Source organism: Solanum dulcamara, chromosome 9 (assembly GCF_947179165.1).
Source record: "Solanum dulcamara chromosome 9, daSolDulc1.2, whole genome shotgun sequence".
Lineage (NCBI taxonomy): Eukaryota > Viridiplantae > Streptophyta > Magnoliopsida > Solanales > Solanaceae > Solanum > Solanum dulcamara.
Window position 1 is genome coordinate 54,670,515 of NC_077245.1, and position 15,059 is coordinate 54,685,573.

Genomic DNA, 15,059 nt, shown 5'->3' on the forward strand with positions numbered 1-15,059 from the left:
AGAACAACATTATTCAATTCAACCATGTTCGGATCATCATTTTTTTCCTTAACATCCATCACAAGAGACAACTCTGACACATTTTGGACAATAATTCCACCATCTTCTAAATCCACCAAATGAACTCCCAAACAAGCAAGCCTATGAATATCTCAAAATAACTCATTCTTCTAATCCTCAATGTAAGCAACACTTTTCATGGACAACCTAATAAGAGTGTCTGCCACCACATTAGCTTTACCCGCTTGGTATAGAACATTCATGTCACTCTTTCAACAACTCAAACCACCTCTTTTGGAGAAAATTTAAATCCTTCTAATTAAAGACATATTGAAGACTCTTATGACCTGTGAACACATCCATATGAACACAATGGAGATAAAGAAATTTTTATGACCCAAGTCTAGGGCCAAGACGTGACATAGTGAATGAGGAACACAAAGATACCTCAAACGAGCCTCTTAGCATTCGATTTTCTCTTCATTGCTAATGAAAATAAATAAAAAAGTGGAAAACAAGGATAAAGAGGGACTAAGGGAAACATCATAATAAGAACCATAATAGTCAAGCTTTAACTTACATATGTACAACAATACCTCTAACTTTTAGATTTAGCGGGGGCTAAGACAAGTCCCTAGCTCACTCTCAATCAAAGTAGAATAAAATGTCATAATAAATGTCTAAAGCTCTTAACATATCATAAGCTAGAAAGATAAGGAAATATCATTCCCAAAACATGGGAACTCACCAAGAGTAGCCTTCATCAAAATCTCAACTAGCCACGTGGAGGAGAACAAGGAGGAACGCCGATCCCTACATGGTGATATCACGTAGGCAAAATAGTATGCATTAGTATTTTAAATGTACTAAGTATGTAGGTATGCAATAAAATGGAAACACATTAAGACATTTATGAGGTAAAATACATAAGTAAGGACATGCATGAGTAATCAAGTAAATAGCATTCAAAACATTCATTTATGGGAAGATGACTATAACCGACATTAAGACCATGTGAGCTATAACAAGGAATCCAACGTAACCCCCTACATTGGAAAGGGAGACTACTTTCCAAGAAGAACTCCATCAAAATTCATTACTTTAACATTAAATGGCCATTTGTGGATCCACTAGCCTAGCCTACAAGGGCTCCTATACTGGCACATAGTTAATAAAATAAGAGGTTTCTACTAGGTTTTCCTTACTAAACCCCACCTCAAGCCTCATTCAGTGCTAAGTCAAATCCCACAAAATAGAATATCATTGTAATATGAACATACTTATAATTTAGGATATCAAATCATCATTTGATAGAATAGCTCCTTAAAACCTTTTAATGATTCAAGTATGCAGGAATTGTCTTTAATACATAAAAAATCCATTAGCTTAGGTGAGAAAGCCTCTCACCAACATTCACTCTTTCATATCAAAGAATACCATAATCATAACCATTAGCTATCATAAATATTTGTAACATCCCTCAAAATGCACATAGGTGCCGTCAGAATGACTTAGGAATAGACCGCTCAAGTAATGCTTTATCCTTAAGCTTTTTAGAAAATCTGAGTTCGGAATATCGATCAGGGGATCAAAATATAATATCCCGTACTTCTGTACCTTGAGTCGTGTTCGTAAGCTTCTTGAAAATCACCATGTGATCCCTATTATCTATCACGTTACCAAATAACTCTAAGGAAGGGAGGATGTGATGCCCTATGAGAGTAAAGGTTGGATATAGAGTTATAAGTATTTGGAAGGAATTGGAGGCCAACTAACAAATCGTGGAACTCGACTTGCTTGCGTAAGATACTAACTTAGAAGTCCTACACACTTAAGTTACTTGAGTATACGTCAAGATTAAGTAGCAAGGAGTGTATAGACTCTTAAAATGAGATGACATGACGAACCTACGAAAGGGAGCAAAAACTTGTTTTCGAACTTACGAAAGTAAAGCAAGTAGGTGACAAGCAAGCAGGTGACAAGCAAGCTGGTGACAAGTAAGTAGGTGACTCACCTACATGGGATGGGGCCCACGCTGCCATGTGGCAGTTTTGGATTGGAAGCTTGGACGAAGTGGCACCCTAGGAGGCTGCCACGTGTTACCCCTAGGGGGCTGCCATGTGTCACCTCCTAAGGAGGTGTATATATACATGTTGGATGACTCTTAATTCATTTTTGGAAGCTTGGATGAGGTGGCACCCTAGGAGGCTTCCACGTGTCACCCCTAGGGGACTGCCACGTGTCACCTCCTAAGGAGGTGTATATATACATGTTGGCTGAGTCTTAATTCATTTTCCATCCAAAAACATAAGCCAAAAATGCAGAGAAAATGTGAGAGAAGAGAAGGAGGCAGCCATGGCTTGAAAGAGTTCAAGGTAAGTTTTCCAACATTTTCCACCGTGAATTAATTATCTACGGTGTTCCTCAAGCACGTGGACATGTATATATGTGTTTTATAATACCTATGGAACCATACCTTCAGCTTTACACTTGGAACAAATAAGAGAAAGTGTGAAAGAAGAAGAGAAAAACGTTGGAGGGCAAGAAGAGGAGCTACGGGTTTGGGGCTGCCAAGGTAAGACTCGGAGTTTTGTTCCATAAATTAATTATTTAAGGTATACCACAGTTATGTAATGGTGTTTTATAACATAAAATTCAAATTTGGGAAAGCGGAAAAGGGGCACAAATAGTCTGCCCCAATTCAGCATACCAAGAAGTTTCCGAGATGCAGTTTTGGAAAGCTTTGGCCAATTTTGGGTAAGGTGAGACCTTTCCCTTCAAATTGAGGTTTATGGTGTTGTTATGAAGTGTATTATATGTTGTTTAAGTGTCTGGAAACGTTAAAACATCATAGAAATGCTTGACGATCGAAACAAACTAAATTGGAATCGCTATAGTTGAATTGTCGTCGAGTTGTGCTTGTGGTGTACTTTTGCAGGTATGTGGGGGTTTGTTGCAGGGCCTAAATGTGTTCTAAAAGGGGTGTGGATGCTTCTGGTAACAGACACACGACCCCTCGTTTTGTATAAATAAAGGCTTTGAGAAATAAAGACTAGAAACCCTATTTTGGTATCATAATTTTCAGCAAGTTGTTTGGAGCTTGTATTGCGTGATGTCGCCATATTTTATATTTATGTGCTGCAGGGTGTTGTTGTTGGTTGGCTGTAGTAATTGGGGATGTAATTGGAAATTTGGATAGGGCACTTTATAGGAGAGGTGCTGCCCAATTATCGTTAACGCCTTAACTAATTAAAGAACTAGTCGAGGAGACGAATAAGGAAATAGGTTCCATGAATGCTAAGGTGCAACTGAGGGCACTGAAAAGTTAAGGTTGTTGATACTCGCATTTATTCCATGTTAAATAGGGCCAGAGGACGACGACGTGAACGTGATTAAGAGAAGTCTATACGAGGTATGTGAAGCTTTCTTTTGGCAGATTTTTGGCATAAGTATGTAAAGCTATTCTTCTCTTTTTTGGCATGTCTTAGACGTTAGTAATGAATGATATGTATTTGAGCTTGGGGTAATTCCATTCACAAATTTCAAGCATGAGCCATGAGTTTCATTGACTTCGTGATATTAGAACTCTTGTAGTAATTGAGTCGTTGCCTTTTAGGGCTTCTATATGACGAAAGGTGGTATGTGTAAAGCCTGTCTCTTCTTTCTTTCGGAATGTCTTAAATATAAGTGAATTGAGGTATGATATGAGTGTAAAGGCAGTTCCAGTTGTAAGTCCTGAGTATAACTTGTGACTCGAGTTCACTCCTAAATGCTAAGGGTCTTAAAGTAGTTAAACTACGACCCTCGAGCCTTCTATAGGCTAAATAGTTATTGGGTGTGTAAATTCCTAAATCTGGGGTTTCTTAGGCATATTTATGATAATGGTTAGGGGACGTCTGATGTGTTACCAAGTCTTACATGCTCGTATATGCATTATTGTGTGATATGTGGATCGGCCCGTCATTCCTCGGCATTATTATATGATATGCATGTATACGGATCGGGCCGTCGTTCTTCGGCACTAATATTTGAGATACGGATCAAGCCGTCGTACCTCAGCATTATCATGCGATATATGGATCGGGCCATCGTACCTCGGCATTATCATGCGATATATGGATCGGACCATCGTTTCTCAGCATTATTACACGATATGTGGATCGGGCCATCGTTCCTCGGCATGTGCTTGCTATATACATGGATAGGGTTGTACGTTCCACAACGCTAATAGTATATACATGCCTATCATGATAGATGATGTGTTTGTAACACCGAGTCCCCGAGCGGGCTGAATACGATATGCGATAATGGTATACAGGACTTTATTTTGTGAGGTGCAGGTACAGTACCCTATTAAATGCTATACTTAGTTTCCTGCATCCCTATTTCAGTTGTTATCTCAGTTATGTTATGCTTATATACTCAGTACATGTATCGTACTGACCCCCCTTTCTTCAGGGGGCTACGTTTCATGCCCACAGGTATAGACGTTCATTTCAGAGATCCGCCAGCTCAGGATTTCCGCTCACCTATGATTGGAGGTGCTCCACTATTCCAGAGCCTAATTTTTTTGTACTGTTCCTCCGATGTATATATATATTTATTTATTCAAGGGTACACTGGGGGCCCTGTCCCGCCATATGTTACCGTACTATTCTTAGAGATCTGTAGACATGTATGTGTGAGTTGTTCATGAGTTTATTTCGGTTGTGCCTATACGGCACGTTGTAAATGTTTTTACGTTATGGCAGCCTTGTCGGCTTGCATTCTCCTCCATGATACGATATGAATGAAGGGGGCTATATGAACATGAAAAAGTTTTAACCCATTGGGGTTTTGGGGGGTTGTATCACATTACCCATAGTTCAATTTGGTTATATTTGAAAGTTACGTATACGGGAGTCTGGGTTGGACCCCAGTCGCGGCCCACGGGGTTGGATTGTGACAAAAGTGGTATCAGAGCAGTTCGTCCTTGGGTTGTCTACAGACCGTGTCTAGTAGGGTCTTGTTTATCGGTGTGTTGCGCGCCACATCTATAAACAGGAGGCTACAAGACATTTAGGATGTTACTCTTCTTTCATATCTAAAGATCGTTCAATAGAGTCGAGTCATAGGAAGTGAAATTCCTTATACTAACCTCTGATTTCAGCAGAAGGATAGCATTGATAGAAGAAAGTGATTGATGATATTGGAAGTTACCAAGCACACAGGTAAGCAAAGGCATGAAATATATGTACCAGGTAAGGTATTGAAGTATGATTGAAATATGAAGTTGAAAACTGAAAGGAAAGTAGACAGGGAAGTGTAACAGATGCAGTTCAAAGTTGGACATACGAGGTAAGTCTATTATTTTTATACTATTATTGATATTGAAAGCCCTGTGTGGCTGCGATATGAGGTGATATTGAAAGCCCTATGTGGCTGTGATGTGAGATGAATATATATGTTGGCCCTGTGAGGCATTGTTGGTATTTCCTGCATGCAGGTTTTGGGGATAGTTACGAAATATAGAGGAAACTCTGCCAAAATTCTCCCAGAACAGGAAAAGGAAATAATAAGATTCGGCAAGAAAAGGAAACTTATACCAAACTACATTAGAACTTATCAAGTTGCTCGTAAGATAGACAAAGTTACTTGTAAACTGAACTTACCACCTGATTTGGAAACCATACGCCCAGTCTATCAGATATGGATACTTCGCAAATGTACTGGTGATCCACCCAGAGTATGTCCCATAAATGAAGTTCATGAAATGGAAGAGTTATCCTACAAGGAGAAACTTATCGCCATCTTGGATTGGCAAATTAAAAGGTTGCAAACTGAAGATGTGACTTCCGTCAAAGAAGTGTGGCAAAACAAAAACAAAGGGATGGGATAACCTGAGAAGTCAAAAAGGAGATCGAGGAAAGATACTCGTACTTATTCCCTATATCCAAGGGTAATTTGAACTCCTAAATGGAGCGGATGGCGACTATTATAGAGAATGCCCAAAATATCCCTGAAACTCTATAAGACAAGTTAACATTCGAGGATGAATGTTCTCAAGGGGGGAAGGATGTTATATCCCGTACTTCTGTACCTTGAGACGTGTTCGTAAGCTTCTTGAAAATCACCATATGATCCCTATTATCTATCACGTTACCAAATAACTCTAAGGAAGGGAGGATATGATGCCCTATGAGAGTAAAGGTTGGAAATAGAGTTATAAGTATTTGGAAGGAATTGGAGGCCAACTAACAAATCGTGGAACTCGACTTGCTTGCGTAAGCTACTAATTTAGAAGTCCTACACACTTAAGCTACTTGAGTATACGTCGAGCTTAAGTAGAAAGGAGTGCATAGACTCTTAAAATGAGACGAGGTGACGAACCTACGAAAGGGAGCAAAAACCAGTTTCCAAACTTACGAAAATAAAGCAAGTAGGTGACAAGCAAGCAGGTGACAAGCAAGCTGGTGACAAGCAAGCAGGTGACAAACAAGTAGGTGACTCACCTACTTGGGATGGGGCCCACGCTGCCATGTGGCAGCTTTGGATTGAAAGCTTGGACTAGATGGCACCTTAGGAGGCTGCCATGTGTCACCCCTAGGGGGATGCCACGTGTCACCTCCTAAGGAGGTGTATATATGCATGTTAGATGACTCTTAATTCATTTTTGGAAGCTTGGACGAGGTGGCACCCTAGGAGGCTGCCACATGTCACCCCTAGGGGGCGGCCACGTGTCACCTCCTAAGGAGGTGTATATATACATGTTGGCTGAGTCTTAATTCATTTTCCATACAAAAACATAAGCCAAAAATAGAGAGAAAATGTGAGAGAAGCGAAGGAGGCAGCCATGGCTTGAAAGAGTTCAAGGTAAGTTTTCCAACGTTTTCCTCCATGAATTAATTATCTACGGTGTTCCTCAAGCATGTAGAGATGTATATATGTGTTTTATAATACCTACGGAACCATACCTTCAGCTTTACACTTGGAACAAACAAGAGAAAGTGTGAAAGAAGAAGAGGAAAATGTTGGAGGGCAAGAAGAGGAGCTACGGGTTTGGGGCTGCCAAGGTAAGACTCAGAGTTTTGTTCCGTAAATTAAATTTTTAAGGTATACCACAATTATGTAGGGGTGTTTTATAATATAAAATTCAAATTTGGGGCAGCGGAAAAGGGGCACAAATAGTCCGCCCCAATTCAGCATACCAAGAAGTTTCCGAGATGCAGTTTTGGAAAGCTTTGGCCAATTTCGGGTAAGGTGAGACCTTTCCCTTCACATTGGGGTTTATGGTGTTGTTATGAAGTGTATTATATGTTGTTTAAGTGTTTGGAAATGTGAAAACATCATAGAAATGCTTGACGATCGAAATAAACTAAATTGGAATCGCTATAGTTGAATTGTCGTCGAAGTGAAGTGTTGTGCTTGTGGTGTACTGTTGCAGGTGTGTGGGGGTTTGTCGCAGGGCCTAAATGTATTCTAAAAGGGGTGTGGGTGCTTCTGGTAACAGCCACATGACCCCTCATTTTTTATAAATAAAGGCTTTGCGAAATAATGACTAGAAACCCTATTTTGGTGTCGTAATTTTCAGCAAGTTGTTTGGAGCTTGTGTTGCGTGATGTCGCCATGTTTTATATTTATGTGATACAGGGTGTTGTTGTTGGTTGGCTGTAGTAATTGGGGATGTAATTGGAAATTTGGATAGGGCACTTTATAGGGGAGGTGTTGCCCAATTTTCGTTAACGCCTTAACTAATTAAAGAACTAGTCGAGGAAACGAATAAGGAAATAGGTTCCATGAATGCTAAGGTGCAACTGAGGGAACTGAAAAGTTAAGGTTGTTGATACTCGCATTTCTTCCATGTTAAATAGGGTCAGAGGACGACGATGTGAACGTGATTAAGAGAAGTCCATACGAGGTATGTGAAGCTTTCTTTTGGCATATTTTTGGCAGAAGTATGTAAAGCTATTCTTCTCCTTTTTTGGCATGTCTTAGACGTTAGTAATGAATGATATGTATTTGAGCTTGGGGTAATTCCATTCATAAATTCCAAGCATGATCCATGAGTTTCATTGACTTCGTGATATTAGAACTCCTGTATTAATTGAGTCGTTGCCTTTTAGGGCTTCTATATGACGAAAGGTGGTATAAGATAAGAATGGTCTGGTGTCCCAGTTCATTCGGACCTGTAGTTAGCTCAGCTTGAGCAGCACTTTACAACCGAAGAGAACAACGGGAGGCGAGCCCTATTAGGATAGGATTTTTCGTGCATTCTTCCTCTTTCTCTTCTTTTTCTTATGAATCTTCTTTGGAGTGAAACCTCTCCCTAATGTGTAAAGCCTGTCTCTTCTTCCCTTCGGAATGTCTTAAATGTAAGTGAATTAAGGTATGATATGAGTGTAAAGGCAGTTCTAGTTGTAAGTCCTGAGTATAACTTATGACTCGAGTTCACTCCTAAATGCTAAGGGTCTTGAAGTAGTTAAACTAAGACCCTTGAGCCTTCTATAGGCTAAATAGTGATTGGGTGTGTAAATTCCTAAATCTGGGGTTTCTTAGGCATATTTATGATAATAGTTGGGGGACGTCTTATGTGTTACCAAGTCTTACATGCTAGTATATATATTGTTGTGTGATATGTGGATCGGTCTGTCGTTCCTCGGCATTATTATATAATATGCATATATACGGATCGGGCCGTCGTTCTTCGGCACTAATATTTGAGATACGGATCAAGCCGTCGTACCTCAGCATTATCATGCGATATATGGATCGGGCCATCGTACCTCGGCATTATCATGCGATATATGGATCGTACCATCGTTTCTCAGCATTATTACACGATATGTGGATCGGGCCATCGTTCCTCGGCATGTGCTTGCTATATACATGGATAGGGTTGTACGTTCCACAACGCTAATAGTATATACATGCCTATCATGATAGATGATGTGTTTGTAACACCGAGTCCCCGAGCGGGCTGAATACGATATGCGATAATGGTATACAGGACTTTATTTTGTGAGGTGCAGGTACAGTACCCTATTAAATGCTATACTTAGTTTCCTGCATCCCTATTTCAGTTGTTATCTCAGTTATGTTATGCTTATATACTCAGTACATGTATCGTACTGACCCCCCTTTCTTCAGGGGGCTGCGTTTCATGCCCACAGGTATAGACGTTCATTTCAGAGATCCGCCAGCTCAGGATTTCCGCTCACCTATGATTGGAGGTGCTCCACTATTCCAGAGCCTAATTTTTTTGTACTGTTCCTCCGATGTATATATATATTTATTTATTCAAGGGTACACTGGGGGCCCTGTCCCGCCATATGTTACCGTACTATTCTTAGAGATCTGTAGACATGTATGTGTGAGTTGTTCATGAGTTTATTTCGGTTGTGCCTATACGGCACGTTGTAAATGTTTTTACATTATGGCAGCCTTGTCGGCTTGCATTCTCCTCCATGATACGATATGAATGAAGGGGGCTATATGAACATGAAAAAGTTTTAACCCATTGGGGTTTTGGGGGGTTGTATCACATTACCCATAGTTCAATTTGGTTATATTTGAAAGTTACGTATACGGGAGTCTGGGTTGGACCCCAGTCGTGGCCCACGGGGTTGGTTCATGACACAAAACATGTAGGAGAATAGTCTCAATGGATTTTTAGGACCCGTAGATCAAAACATAGATTTCCCAAGGAACTGCGCAAACCAGTAAGGTCCACAATTAGTCCGCGTCACAGACTTGCTTGCCTCCGCGTCACGGACCTAGCTGTGTATTTTTGGCCGAATTTAGTTTTTAGTAGGGCACTTCAGAGTTTTCCCTAACTTGTTAGCTAATGAAACTAGATATTTTTTGGACCTATCAACTCTATAAATTAACCTAAACTTCTAATTTTATTCATTCTTCTATAATTCACCTACTCAAATATTTCTCTCTCTACAAAAGACTCTCAAGGACTCCATTAAAGACTTCAAGCAAATTCACTCAAGCTCTCCATCAAAACTCTCAAGTTCTTCCAAATTATTTGGTGTTCTCACTTAAGGTATGTGGTATTGATTCATGGATTCTTTCATTTATGAAGCCCAATAAATTTCTCAAAGTTTTCTATCAAATTAAAGTATGGTATTTTATGGATCTTATGATCTCTACTCCTATTGCATGAATTATGATTCAAAGTATGATCACGAGTTTATTTTGATATAAATTGATGGTTATTGCATTAAATTGAAGAGCTTTTCCATGAATTCTCCTATTTTGATCTCTAAGGTTCATGATGAAAATTATGAGTATTTTCAATTATACTTTCTAACGATATTATCTATATGAATTATGTATGGGATAATATAAAGTTTATGATCATGCATACTTTCAAGTAAATTACATGATTTTCAAATCAATATATCATGCATTCATGTCTTACCTATTTCAATTATGATCACGGACTATAAATATGTTTCGAAGGATTATTTTCATGCAAGTTATGAAGTAAGATGACTTAGGCCCTATGTGGTGACCTATGGTCAAACGATATGAATTATGCAAATATAATTGTAATGATAAAAGGACAATTCTCACATTACAAGTATGTTATGAAAATGAGCTACTCCATGATTTCAAACCTATGATTATGACTATGATATATGAAATTAGGATTTCTATGCTATTATGTATTCCGTGGGATTTGACTTAGCACCGAATGTGGACTTGAGGTGGGGGATCAAAATATGGGGTCTTTATAGAAAGTCTCTTGTCTCATAACTATGTGCCACCGTAGGATTGCCTTCATGTCCTAGCTAGTGGATCCACATATAGCATATGCATGACCCGCTTAGCAGGGTAAAGTCTACCTTGGCAAGTAGATTCTCCTTTTCTTTGTTGTATGGAGAGACAACGGGGATTCCATGTTATAGCTCATATGGTCTTATTGTCGCTTATGGTTTCTATTCCACATATGTATGATCTCTTAGGTATGCTATGATTTTAAATTTTTCTTTTTAAATGCTTTGGTCAATATGATTTTCTCATGTCTTTACTTACCTCATCTTACCATGTGACTTGCTTGACCATTGCATTCCATGATTTACGTTGCATATCACGCCCACATACTCAGTACACTCCAACATACTAATGTATAATTTTTGCCTACATTTTCTCATAATATAGGTGTTGAGGTTGAAGATCACACTCATCTACGTGGGTAATTAAGCTTTCCTATCCAGCGGTTGTGGTGAGTCCTCATTTATCAGGAACTAGTTATCGAGTTAGTTATTATTTTCAAAGATTTTTGCTATGTTTTATATTGTGGGTGAGCTAGGGACATGTCTTAGTCCCCGCCCATATTCATGAGTAGAGGCATCTAGTTTGACAAATGTTTTGAGTTTATGTTGTCATGTGTTATTCTTAAATTTCTATTCATTATTTAGACTCTCTTATGATGTTTCCAATTTTTCTTTACCTTATGAATGATTATGATATGTACAAGAGGCTTGGTTGTAGCCCTTCGAGGTTTCAATCGCCATGTTATGACTAGGCCCTAGGTCGGGTAGTGACAAACTTGGTATCATAGCATAAGGTTCTTTTTCAAGTATCCTAGGGGGTCCAACATGACGCGTCAAGTAGAGTCTTATTCATGGGTGTGAAGCGCGCTACACTTATGAGTAGGAGGCTATGAGGCATTTTAGGAATTCTCACTTCTTTCATGATCCATGTCGTGCTATAGAGTTTACTGTAAGACTTCTTTTCCCTAACGGTCTTTCTTTGCGATTTTCAAAAAGATGGATCCAAGAAGACCACCATTTCCAAAGAGAGATAATGTTAATGAATCTCAATCTCCCTCAATTCTTCAATACAATGGTCCTCTACTAGACCAAGAGACTAATGCGGAGTTCCGAACCGCCATTACTATGCTAGCCTGAGTGGCGACAAACCAAGATGTTGTGACTCCTCCTAATGTTCCTACTCCAGCCTCAAGAGAAAGGGACTTTGCACGAATGAATCCTCCGAAGTTTCATGGCTCAAAAGTTGATTAGGATTCTCAAGAGTTCATTAATGAAGTCTACAAAATAGTGAGTATTATGGGGTGACTTTGGAAGAAAAAGTGGAGTTGGCGGCTTACCAACTTAAGGGTGTTGCTCAAATATGGTACACTCAATGGAATTTGGAAAGGGTGGATGAAGGTCCTATTGAATGGGAAGCTTTCAAACTTGCTTTCCTTGATCACTTTTTCCCTCTTGAGTTAAGGAAGGCTAAAGTGTTGGAGTTCATAAATCTCCGACAAGGCAATATGGGGATGAGGGACTATGCCATCAAGTTTACTAAGCTATCCAAGTATGCTCCTTCAATGGTTGCCGATCCACGTGCCTGAATGAGTAAATTCATATCGAAGGTGTCCGACTTAATTTTTAAGGAACATCGCACCGCTATGATTGTTAAAGAGATGGACATATCTCGGCTCATTACTTTTGCCGAACAAATTGAAGGAGAAAAGCTCAAGGAAATGAGGATGAGGGATTCTAAGAGGGCCCGATATGAAAGTGGGTTCTCTAATGCTAGGATCGTTGGTAGTAGTGGACGCTCTCATCAAGGCCAAAGCTCGGGGAAGAAGTATGATAAAGATAGGGTACCATACCCTAAAGCTCAAGAAGAAGGAGGTGTAAATGCTATTAACCCTTCTTTTCCTAAGTGTTCAAAGTGTGGAAAGCATAATGGAAGAAAGTGCATGAAGAAAACGGGCGCTTGTTATGGATGTGGCAAGATGGGTCATAAGCTATCTGAGTGCCCTTTTGTTCCCAAAAAGGGTGGAGAAGGTCGTCCTCTAGGAGGCCAAGTGAAATAAGGCGCCCAAACTCAACCTAAGGGTGGATAACGCAACAACCGACTCTATGCTCTTCATGCTAGACAAGAGGTTGATGAGGCTCCTGATATGGTCATGGGTATGTAATGAGTCTTTAACTTTGATGTTTATGCATTGCTTGATCCGAGTGCCAACTTGTCTTTTGTTACTCCTTCCATTGATATGAGATTTGATGTGTGCCCCGAGGTGTTAATAGAACCCTTTTCGATTTATACTCTCATTGGCTATTCGGTATTAGTCAAGAGAGCTTATAGAAATTATCCCATATGGGTCTTGCACAGAGTTATTCCATCTGACCTTGTTGAACTTGATATAATTGATTTTGACATCATTCTTGGTATGGATTGGTTACATGCCGCTTACGCATCCATATGTTGTAGGACACGTGTGGTTAAGTTTCACTTTCCTAATGAGCATATTCTTGAATGGAAGGGCAATGATTCAGTGGTTAAGGGTCGATTCATCTCATGCATTAAGGCCCGAAAAATGATTTCCAAACGGTGCATTTATCATGTTATGTAAGTTAGGGACATCGATTCCAAAACTCCTACTCTTGAGTCGCTCCCTATAGTTAATGAGTTCTTTGATGTGTTTCCCGATGATTTGCCCGATATTCCTCCCCGAAAGGGAAATTGACTTAGGCATAGATCTCCTTCCCGATACCCAATCTATTTCTATTCATCCTTACTGTATGGCTCCGTCGGAACTTAAGGATTGAAGGAACAATTGAAGGATTTGTTGAATAACGGTTTTATAAGACTGAGTATTTCACCATGGGGTGTTCCCGTGTTATTAGTTAGGAAGAAGAATGGGTCACTCCGAATGTGTATAGACTACCGGCAATTGAATAAGGTCACCATAAAGAACAAATATCCAATTTCAAGGATAAATGACTTTTTTGATCCATTACAAAGAGCAAGCTACTTTTCTAAGATTGACCTCCGTTCTGGTTATCATCAATTGAGGGTAAGGGAGTGTGATATTCCTAAAATGGCTTTTCAGACAAGGTATGGTCATTATGAATTTAATATCTTTCGGTTTGACTAATGCTCCCGCTATATTCATGGATTTGATGAATTGTATTTTCAAGCCATATTTGGACATGTTTGTAGTGGTGTTCATTAATGATATCTTGATTTATTCTCGAATGAGGAAGATCATATGGGTCACTTGAGGATTATGTTGCAAACATTGAGAGACAAGCAATTATTCGCTAAATTTAGTAAGTGCGAATTTTATCTAAGGGAGGTTGCATTTCTTAGCCATATGGTGCTCGGTGATGGGATTAAAGTAAATCCAAAGAAAATGGAGGCGGTTAAGAATTCACCTAGACCATTATCTCCTTTGGATATTAAAAACTTTTTGGGCTTAGCCGGATACTACAGAAAGTTTGTTGAAGGGTTCTCATCTATTACTTCGCCTTTAACTAAGTTGACACAAAAGAAGACAAAATTCCAATGGTCGGAAGAATGTGAGAAAAGTTTTCAAATATTGAAGGATCGTCTTACGTTAGCTCCTATTTTGACATTGTCTGAAGGTTAGGATGGGTTTGTTGTTTATTGTGATGCTTCGCGTGTTGGTTTGGGTTGTGTCTTGATGCAACATGGTAAGGTTATAGCCTATGCCTCTAGACAACTTAAAGTGCATGAAAGGAACTATCCAACCCATGATCCTAAACTTGCGGCGGTTGTGTTTGGTCAAAGAGACTTGAACCTTAGGCAAAGGAGGTGGCTTGAACTCCTAAAAGACTATGACATGAGTGTATTGTACTATCCGGGTAAGGCAAATGTTGTAGCTGATGCCCTTAGTCGGTTGTCTATGGGTAGTGTTGCACATCTTGAGGAAGATAAAAGGGAATTGGTTAAAGAGGTCCATAGATTGGCACGTTTAGGTATGTGTTTGGTTGATTCCAATGATTTAGGCGTTCTTATACATAATGGTTCAGAACCGTCTCTTGCGGCAGACGTTAAGGCCAAACAAGAGAATGATTCAATTTTGATCGAATTGAAGAAGTCGGTTGCCGAAAAATCTATTGAGGCTTTCTCCCTAGGAGAAGATAGGGTACTACATTACCAAGGTCATTTGTATGATACAAATGTTGATAGATTAAGAGAGTTGATATTGAATGAGACCCATAGTTCTCGGTATTCAATTCATCCGGGATCCACCAAGATGTATCGTGACTTGAGGAAAGTGTATTGGTGGAATAGCATGAAGA

At 39.5% G+C, this 15,059-nt stretch overlaps 1 long non-coding RNA gene across 1 annotated transcript in view; it reads right to left on the reverse strand.

Annotated features, from left to right (window-relative positions):
• Nucleotides 1-537: 537 nt before the first annotated feature.
• The window catches only part of LOC129904050 (uncharacterized), a 29,496-nt gene continuing 14,974 nt past the window's right edge, over nucleotides 538-15,059 (reverse strand). The window contains exon 2 of the long non-coding RNA XR_008770353.1: nucleotides 538-813. This is a non-coding gene — a long non-coding RNA (uncharacterized LOC129904050). The remainder of the gene's footprint in view (nucleotides 814-15,059) is intronic.